General features: G+C 40.2%; 1 protein-coding gene across 1 annotated transcript in view; it reads right to left on the reverse strand.

Moving 5' to 3' along the window:
- HSPA12A (heat shock protein family A (Hsp70) member 12A) overlaps positions 1 to 10990 on the reverse strand; it is a 154774-nt gene that overhangs the window by 142895 nt on the left and 889 nt on the right. The gene's annotated exons all lie outside the window — the stretch shown is intronic.

A 10990-nucleotide genomic window follows, 5' to 3' on the forward strand; every position in this document is an offset into this window, starting at 1 on the left:
GTAGAAATTAACCTTGGGTGACGTGTTTGAACTTTGCACTAAACAGCATTTGTTAAGATGGTGGGCATGTGTTTAAGAAGAAAAGAATGTATTTTAAAATGCTGCATCATTCCTGTGTCTGTGCGTACCTAACTGGTGAAATGTTCACACCAGCAGTGAGAGCGGTACCCCGGGGCTAAAATGTGATTGTTCTCTAGGGTAAAAGCTAACATTCTTCATAATCACATCTGTGGATGTACTTACGTCGTGAAAGCCACAGACATTTATTTCAGCCTGAGACCCTTTGTTTATTTAGTGTTTGCTGTGTTTGCTACTGCTATGTATTCCCTAAAAGTTAACACCCAGAAATGTTAAGATCCTTTATACTCGAATAAAAAGTTCACATCAAGCGCAACAGGACCTGTTGAAATGTCTGTATTCCAGATAGAAGGGGCACTTAACTTTCCAGTTTGAAAATGATGTCAATTTAAAATCTGCTTTCTAGCTCCTGAATTAACAGAACCACCGGCTAAGGGAAGAAAAAGATTTTGCTCTTTCTTCCCTCGGTGGAATGTACAGGCTCATTCTCAGTCAACACTGAACCCTCAAGGTTTGTGAGGACATCAGACAACGCGGAAGCCATCTAGGCAGACTTCATCCCTTCCCTGCCCCCACGAAGAGCTGGGTTCTACTTTGTTTCTTACAATTTTCTTAGAATTACATGCTGCCAAGTTTCCTTTTCTTCCGAAAGTCAGAAAGCACTAAGCAGCCAAGAAACGATACCATACTCTCTCTCTCCAGTTTGCGTAACACAGGATTACAGTCCCTTTCCTCCAATCCAAGCCTTCCAGAGTTCAGCTTAGTTTAAAACATCCAACTGAGACAGATGCACTTGAGAATCAACACAAAGATGACTGACCCAAAGGACTAGCTGCAGACACCAGCCATTAAAAACCTGACAATTTTACCTACTTATCTTGTGAAAAATAGACAGGATAAGCTAGCGCAAGGTGTATATGCTGAAGTCTAAATTCGGAGAGCGAGGGGATGTTTCTCAGAAACAGGGTGATCAGAGGGGCTGATCCTGATGTGGTACCTGAGCCTTTGCCCCAGAGCATACAGGCTCTGCGTGTGACATTTTCCGACCCACCAGCAAGTGTCAAATTTTGTGCCAAGCTGTGTTGCATTTGTTTCTTAGCATCAGTACTCAAAGAGAGCATAAAACGTTCAAGGCTTGTCCCTAGTGAGTTAGAGTCAGACTCAGACAACATGTACTAGGGAAGGTAAAATGGTGATTTTTAGTTAAAAAAAAAAAATACCAACACATGGTGATTCCTCCTATTCTCATATCACAAATAATACATGGATATAAAGTCTATTACAAATACAAATGAAAAGTTCTGTAAATTTTCAATGCCTGGTTTTGATTGCATTTCCTGCTTTTGCATTTAGAATTGTCTCAAGAGAAGACAACTAGTTTCCAACAACAGATTTATAAGAAATGTGTAAAAATTATTTACTGAACAGATATTTTTCTTGCAATGGTCTTAGTCAAGAATCCAAAATGCCTGGATTTTCAGTAAAGTAATAGAATATGATACACAGGATGATATACATTCTAAAGCTTATAAATTGATAACCGCATGTTATAGTTATTTCAATATGATACTTTAAAACAAGATTTGTTTTTGTTCTTACTCTACAAACATAGTCTTTGATTCTTGCTCTATAAAATACAGTCTTTGAGGCTGTATTCTCAAAATCAGTACATAAGCCTTACTTTCCCCCTGCATACTGTCAGCTTGGCTAGCAAAAAAAAAGAAAGCATTTAAGGATTAGACAGCCAAAGTTTAGGTCAGATCCACAAGTTAATAAAAATTCCAACAAGTACAATTCTGGACTTCAAGCTCTATTACAAAACTGTCATCATCAAGACAGCATGGTACTGGCACAAAAACAGACACATGGATCAATGGAATAGAATAGAGAGCTCAGAAATAGACCCTCAATTCTATGGTCAACTAATCTTCAACAAAGCAGGAAAGAATGTCCAATGGAAAAAAGACAGCCTCTTCAATAAATGGTGTTGGGAAAATTGGACAGTCACATGCAGAAAAATGAAATTGGACCATTTCCTTACACCACACACGAAAATAGACTCAAAATGGATGAAGGACCTCAATGTGAGAAAGGAATCCATCAAAATCCTTGAGGAGAACACAGGCAGCAACCTCTTTGACCTCAGCCGCAGCAACATCTTCCTAGGAACATCGCCAAAGGCAAGGGAAGCAAGGGCAAAAATGAACTATTGGGATTTCATCAAGATCAAAAGCTTTTGCACAGCAAAGGAAACAGTTAACAAAACCAAAAGACAACTGACAGAATGGGAGAAGATATTTGCAAACGACATATCAGATAAAGGGCTAGTGTCCAAAATCTATAAAGAACTTAGCAAACTCAACACCCAAAGAACAAATAATCCAATCAAGAAATGGGCAGAGGACATGAACAGACATTTCTGCAAAGAAGACATCCAGATGGCCAACAGACACATGAAAATGTGCTCCACATCACTCGGCATCAGGGAAACACAAATCAAAACCACAATGAGATATCACCTCACACCAGTCAGAATGGCTAAAATTAACATGTCAGGAAATGACAGATGCTGGCGAGGATGCGAAGAAAGGGGAACCCTCCTACACTGTTGGTGGGAATGCAGGCTGGTGCAACCACTTTGGAAAACAGCATGGAGGTTCCACAAAATGTTGAAAATAGAACTACCCTATGACCCAGCAATTGCACTACTGGGTATTTACCCTAAAGATACAAATATAGTGATCCGAAGGGGCGCATGCACCCAAATGTTTATAGCAGCAGTGTCTACAATAGCCAAACTATGGAAAGAATCTAGATGTCCATCCACAGATGACTGGATAAAGAAGATGTGGTATATATATACACAATGGAATACTATGCAGCCATCAAAAGAAATGAAATCTTGCCATTTGCAATGATATGGATGGAACTAGAGGATATCATGCTGAGCAAAATAAGTCAATTGGAGAAAGACAACTATCATATGATCTCCTTGATATAAGGAAGTGGAGATGCAACATGGGGGGTTAAGGGGGTAGGAGAAGAATAAATGAAACAAGATGGGATTGGGAGGGAGACAAACCATAAGTGACTCTTAATCTCACAAAACAAACTGAGGGTTGCTGGGGGGAGGGGGGTTGGGAGAGGGTGGTGGGGTTATGGACACTGGGGAGGGTATGTGCTATGGTGAGTGCTGTGAAGTGTGTAAACCTGGCGATTCACAGACCTGTACCCCTGGGGATAAAAATATATTATATGTTTATAAAAAATAAAATATTAAAAAAATACAAAAAAAATCCAACAAGTGTTGATATGGAATAATTTTATGGCCAAAAGACATTTGTTACTAGTTCTCTCAAACAGGAACTCTACTTTTAATGCTGTAGAAGTAGAAAAATTCTTTAGAAGGCAGAGATAACTCACATTAACTGAGATGCTTTTTGCTAGAAATTCTCTGCCTCATGAGTTTGGTACACAGTCCTCTCTAGTTTCAAATTCCCATAAAGGTCCTAAGCCTAGAGTGCAAATATTTGGTCATGAACTTTAGGAAAGATGATTACCGAGAATGGCTCCAGGATATTTTAAATCACCTGGCTGTTCATAAATCAACTCAAATTTTTACAACAGTCTAACAGTAGCTGCTGGACAAGGGTAGCTCCTTCTGGGAGTTTGGCCAGTTCCCACCAACAGGGGCAGTGGCGGGGTGGGGGGGGGGTCCTCGGTGACCCTGTGGCTTCCTTTGGCCATTTCTCTGTGCACACAAAAAGAAGAGGAGACCAGGGCAGGCACCCAGAAACTTCAATTTCAACCTCACTTTGCCTCAGTTTTTTATTTCAAGTGAAAGTTCCCTTACACAAAACCATCCCAATACGCATCACTCTTTACTCCTGAGCACATCTGTGTTAGATTCTCTTGTACTTCCCTTTTCTTTCCCATCTCCAAACTTACCACTTAAAGATGGTTATGCTGACTGTAGCCCAAACAGAGGACAGGCATCATTAAATACATATTAAAATTATTTCCACTTTAGAAATGACATTTTAGACTTTCATCCTCTCTTTCTCCTTAAGTATTAATGGAAACATTGTTTTGCTAAGAAACTAATTCTGATCATTACCGCTTTTATTTCTACAATATCCACCTACAGTTTTGAATGCACAGTCACAAAATATAAGTGGAATTTAATTAAAAACAAGATCTACTGTCCCTTGCTAACATATAATTCTGTTTATTTTTTAATTTTGCAAAAATTTAATACATTAGATTGGCATTAGAGATGCATTCACAAACATCACTTTAAATAATTTTGGAAGTGTATAGGGCTCCAATGGTAGTACTTTATATATGATTGTCATATATAAAAGTGATGCAATTAAATCAAACCCATACTGAAAAATTTGCCTAAAATGATTTTGCTAAAAATTCCTGGAAATTTACTCCCTAAAATTACTCCCACAAAAGAACTAATTCTCATCTGCATCCATGACTATAATTTTTTTTTAAAAATTCAAGAAACAAAAAGTCTCAAATATTATAAACATGATCCCCAAAAATGGCAAATCAAGGAAGAAAAAGAAAACAAATATGACTCTACATTTTGCCAACACCAAATGTCAAAACTCAAGTCCTAAATTTTTGACAACTGAAAGTTTCTAAATTCCCCAAATAATGTTTGACATTTTACCATTACCATAAGATTCATGACCAGGCCCGTAGAAATCATCAGTTATAAAGGCACAGAGTATTTTGATTTCACTAATAAGAAATAGATAATTCCTCTTAAGTAGATTAGCTTAAAGCACACTTTCAGGGAAGCTAAACTCCCCTTCAATCAAGTTCTTCAGTTTAATTACAAAAGTCAAACAATTTACTGGCTTTCATTTAAGTGCAACAACGAAATAGAAGGGCATACCACTCTCAGGGGACAGGAAACTAACCAAATCAATGTCTGCAGCAGTTACAGAGAAAACATTTTCAGCCATAACTTAATAAAACATCTTACTGGTCCTCTTACTGGGTGGGATTTCTCCTCTCTTTCTTCTTTGCTGCCCCCTACGTGGGAAAGATGTTTAACATTTCCTTCATTTGCAATAAATGCAATTCCTATAGTTATTTTGCTGCTGTTATATTAACAAGTACACATTGGAAAACCTGGCCTTTGTAGGGTATTTTATATGTATTCATTTTGATTTATTAGCCTGTAATTAGGTCACAGAAATACTCTTAAGTTTATCTACTTCTACAAAGTTAGAGAAGTATCTATTCAAAAATGGCAAAATAGCTTGCTTTAAAGAATTCCTTTGGCCTGATTCTCCCCCCCCCCTTTTTTTACTATTTAATCTCACTGGATAATTGCCCCACTCCCCATTTCATTCTGCATATATAGAAATTATGTGTCTATATCCTGAAAAATACCAATTAAACTGCCAGCAAGAGCATCTCCAACAGTATCTTTTGGTTTTCAGTGTCAAAGCCCTCACAACAAATGACCGGAAGGCTAGATCTAAAAGAGCCTTTGACAGGATGCCAGCTTTGAACACTCACATTACAACCATGGCTCCAGCTTTCTGCTTTATTTGGAAAACAAGAGAGAAATAATGCATCAACTCTATAATTTTGAGCAAATGGTAAAGGTTAAAACAAAAGTGATAGATTACCAGGAGGTCTGATTATCTTAAAAGGTCAGTAATATTGTTTTTAAAGGGTGGGGGAGGTCCCCTTATCATTTAATTCAGTTCCTCCTGAATTCCTCTACAAAGCTAAATTAAGGTTTTCAGACAAACACAGCAAAACTCTAAAAATGTTATTTTCCTTCTCCTTAATTTCTTTGGTAATAATGACATCCTTTACTATGTGTTGGGCAGAGTGGGAAGAAGTTTCCATGGATTTTCAAATTTAATCTCATAGCAATCCTATGACATTGAAAATATTGGGTGATGAGCAAATGGGCTCAGAGAGGTCAAGTAACTTTTACAAGGTCATACAGCTGGGAACTGGAAGAACCAGGGCTTGAACCCACATGGTCTGGTTCCAAGGCTCAACACTTCTTAGCAGTATCCACTATCAAATCATTCCTGGGGGAAGCCTTATCCATTCGGTATCTGACATGATCTATGAAGAAATCTCTTAGAGCAGAGGTTCTCAATCTAGGCTCCACATTAATATCATACACATTAAAAAAAAAAATACCTCTGTGTGTGCCCCACCCCTGGAGATTCCAATTTAATAGGTCTGGGGTAGGGCCCAGGTATCAGTGTTTTTTTAATACTACAACAGTGAATAGATAACCCTCCTCTTCCTGGTGCTTAAATTCTAACAGAGTTTAGACCCCACCAGAATCTAGTAGAATCCCCAAGTGACTCCAATGTGCAGCCCAGACTGAGAACCGGTGACCCAGAGCTTCACACCATTTACCCGGGCTCCTTTCTCTTTTCTCCTCCTCCTTTGTGAACTCCTTTCACAGCTGAGTTGTGAGCAACTCAACTGGCTTCTTCCAGAAAGGATGGCCAAGCCCCGAGCAATCACAGGCATGAGACCACAGGATCTGACTACAAAACTTCCAGATTTGACAGGCAGAGGAGCACAGTGGTAGCAGGCGTCCGGGCGGGGGGTCGGGGGGAGGGTTGCATGCCCCTGGAGTCCACTGGGCCTGAGTTCAAATTCCAACTCCACCATTCGCTAACTGTGTCCACCTTGGGCTAACCGCTTACCTTTTGTGGTGGTTTTGCAGATTCAATGAGATGATACAAGGAAAACCCCAGGCAGATAAAAGTTCTCCGGCAATGGTAGTTGTTGCCCTGGTTTTTGTTTTTCTAGCACAGGGGTAATGACTACTGCTGGGAGACACTGGTAATTAAAAAATCAAACTACAAAAAAAAAACGTTTTATTATTAGTCAAATCATTCCTACTCTTATTACTTAGCATTTAATTTACAGCTCTTTATATTACAATTAGCTTGGCAATCCTATTTCTCATTCCTGACAACTGGGAGAGGAGGGGTAACATTATTAATCCCATTTTCTAGATGGGGAAAAGGCAACATTTCCATCTATTCTGTCTCCAGTTTCTATGACTCTATGATTAAAGGCACCTGCAATCATGTTCATTAGTTCCCTATGAAAAATGATATTCAACACAGATGTTAAATGCAGGCAAGAATTAACAAGCACTTGATAGCAACGCCAAAATAACATCTAAACAATCACTTCTGAGCATTAAAGTCATGGCAAACAACTTCCAATTTATATAAAGGTGTTGCAGAGGATTAGGGAAAATGAACAAATATATTTTTCTTTATCCTCATTCATTTAGGAAATACCTGACATGGTTTAGAAATCCTTTTTGAAATGCAGCCTGAAGAATGATTAATTTCCTCCATGAAGCGTCTTCATTTAGCAAATAGGTCTAGGCTAATATGTCCTGATGTTTATTTTGAATCAGAGCTAAAACAGAAGAGGTCCTGGATGGGGAGACCTGGCGCTGTGGTTCTCAGGCGAGCTCCCTGAGAAGCCTGCGCACTGTGGGCAAGGGGCTCACCATTCCAAATGTCCACCAAATACACACCCAACACTGAAGAGTGGTTTGCCTATAAACGTAGTCTTTGTCATTTGTATGGAATTTACATGAATGAAATATAATTGCTCCAAACATACTACTGAATGCATACTTACTGCATATAGCCACTATTATATGGGGTGGGGGTCCCCTCAATTTTTTGCTGTTAAAAAGGAATGTTCATTTTCAAAAAGCTTAGGGAAACACTGATCTAGTCCAGCCATTCATTTGATTGGTGAGGTTTAGATCTTGGGGACAGCTGGGACTCCAATCTGTCTCCTAATTCCCAAATGGCCCTTGTCCAACACCATACATCTCTTCGACTGTGAGCACCCCATCCATGCGAAGTCAATAGTCATGGCTATGTCCTCTATCTAAAAGAGGAGAGTATAGTCCTGCCCTCCCTCCCTGGATATGAACTTTCCTTATCTCCTGAACCTTGCCTTTGCCTTTCCTTCCCTACTTTCCCTTCCCCTCTACTCCCCTGTTTAAACCTTTAGGGTGAGCAGCACTCAAACCCTTTCAAGCTCTGATGTTCTTTGAGTGCCCCTGGACATTCAGTCTCCATATGAAGTGGAAATATAGTCTCCATGGTACTAAAACAAGGAATGTGAGAAGTATGTATACAGTAGGCATGTACATGAATATATTTTACAGCTAAAACCCCAGTGCTTCTAATATCTACAGAAAATAAGAAAATTGAAATATTCATGAATAGTCATTTTATTTCATCTGAATCTGACAACACTAATAGGATGTTAATAAACCCCTAGCATAACAACTTTTCAAAATGCTTTCACATCTCTTAATGCAGTTTATTGTCCTGATGGCTCACCAGCATATAAGTGCTAGGATTGAGGGCCACGAGAACTAAGTGCCATGAAGAGAAGAAATGTTCCCTATTTTATTCACTACTGTTTTCCCAGTGCCCAGAACAGCATCTGGCACATGGTAGACATTCAATAAATATTTGTTGATTGAGTGAATGACAGAAGTAAACAGGGATGATGGTCTTAGCTATTTATTTAGCCTACATATAGTTCTATTTTTAAGAAGATGGGATGACTCTATAATGGAACAACTGGTTTCTAATGATCTTTTCTCAGTCTTTAATTCTCCTTTAATTTCAGTCTTTAACGTGATGTAATATTCTTCCTTCAAATATTTTCATGTAATTGTTCAAAGTTATACAAGTAGTACATTCGTTTTAGGAAAATCAGATACAGCTAATATATAAAAAAATAAAATTCCCAATGATCTCACTACCCAAGGACGACACAATGAGTATGCTAAAGTGTACTCTTTCCAATTTTAGCCTAAGCATATGTACCCACGCACATCTGACACAAAACTCTCTGCCTTAGACTTCAGATTTGGACCGTTTTCTTTTTTCCTTAAGCCCTTTTGCTTATTGCCCTATTAGAGCACCTTACCCTCCTCCTATGTCCTAAATATATTCCTTCCTCAATATTTAGGTCCTTGCTTCAAGAGGATTCCCCCCGCCTTCTCCCTCCAGAGGATTCATCTATTCTTGTTTCAACTTTAAGTTCCATGTGGATGGGTGATCGCTGGATCATCAGTGCTCCCTTTTCTCTGAGATACCAGTGCTCCACAAGTTCCACACCTCTAAAACCAAACGCATCGTGTTCCTTCCATCAAAACCACATCGCTAGTTCACCTATCCCATTTCTATCACTGCAAGAGTACTGTACAGGCCGTCCTCGATGGCATCATCTTTGGTCCCCCAACTCGCGTCCAACCACGCACAGTGATTTCCATCCTTCTTCCTATTCATCTGTCATTCATCTCTCGCCATTCCTACCAGTGCAGTTCAGGCCCTTACATCGACATGATTTTCTACCTGTGTCTCCTGCTTTCTGTACAACTAAACACCCACCCAGCTTACACACTGCTACCAGCTAACTTCCTAAAACACCGTGTCCATCTTGCCCAGCCTACTTTTCCATCCTGATGTCTCATTACTACTGAAAACAAAGCCTTGCTCCAGACAGCCTGGTGTATTCGTTATCACTCAATTCCAAATCATTTCCAGTAAAAGTATTTATGAAACATTCATTATGTGTAAAAATCCATTCATTCAGGGGCGCCTGGGTGGTTCAGTGGGTTAAAGCCTCTGCCTTTGGCTCAGGTCATGATCTCAGGGTCCTGGGATCCAGCCCCGCTTTGGGCTCTCTGCACAGCCGGGAGCCTGCTTCCCTTCCTCTCTCTTTGCCTGCCTCTCTGCCTACTTGTGATCTCTGTCTGTCAAATAAATAAATAAATAAAATCTTTAAAAAAATCCATTCATTCATTCAACATATATTTACTGAGCAATAATTCTGTAAGTTAATATACTGGGGACACAATGGTGAACAAGACTGACCAAGTCTCTGTTCTCATGGAACCTAGAGGCCAGTGGGTTATAGATGGGCAATTCCAAAACATGGTGGTCCAATCCCAGAATACTCCCAACCTTCCACTGACGTGTCAAATGAGTCAAAACATCCCCGAGGGCTGAGCTTTGTGGCTCTAAGTGGGGAAGGAGTTCTGAAGAAAGGAAAAGCCGAGTGAGGAGAGCTGGCGTGGAGCACGGCTTCTCTGCAGACGTGAGACACAGCTCAGCACTGAAGGACGGGCGTCCCAGAGAACGGGGTCCCTTCCATCCACGGGGACAGGAGGAAAGGCGCACACATGGAATGGACACAACAGCAGCCACAGCACGGACTTATTTTGTATAAAGGTCCGTTTGACACCTATTCAGCAGGGCACATGGTCCGTCCCTGCGGGCCCAGCCCAGAGGGGTATGTGAAGGTGACTCAGACGGGGCTCCTACCATGGAGGGATTTCCAGCTAGCAAGGGGGATCAGGCAGGCCCATGATGATCTGTCACACCCCAGAAAGTGAGATGTTCCATTAGAGATTCAGAGACAACACTGAAGGAGTTCAGAAAGAGGTACATGTCTGGGTTCCTAGAACAGCATTTACTGAATCACATATTGTTATACATCTACATGCATCTACTGAAAATACCTATCCTGTTTTAAAGTGTCTTCTCACTCACTTTCTCATTTTATCCTAAGTGACTTGTTTAGCAGGCAAAGTAGATTAGATTGCTTTCCAGATGAGCAAAATACAGCACAGATGTTTTAAGTGATGTGTTCAAGTCAGAAACACACACAGACAAAAGTAGAACAAGCACACCCTGTCCATCTCGGCCCATTTCTGCAGAAGTATCTAGAGCAGAGGGCACAAGAAGCTCTCTGATTGCATAGGACACGTAGCAGGTGTAATGAAGCCAAGTAGGCAGCTGGATTTAAAAGGGCAGGACTGAGGCAGCCTCTGAAGGTGCAAGAGAAG

Source organism: Mustela erminea, chromosome 14 (genome assembly GCF_009829155.1).
Source record: "Mustela erminea isolate mMusErm1 chromosome 14, mMusErm1.Pri, whole genome shotgun sequence".
Taxonomy (NCBI): Eukaryota; Metazoa; Chordata; class Mammalia; order Carnivora; family Mustelidae; genus Mustela; species Mustela erminea.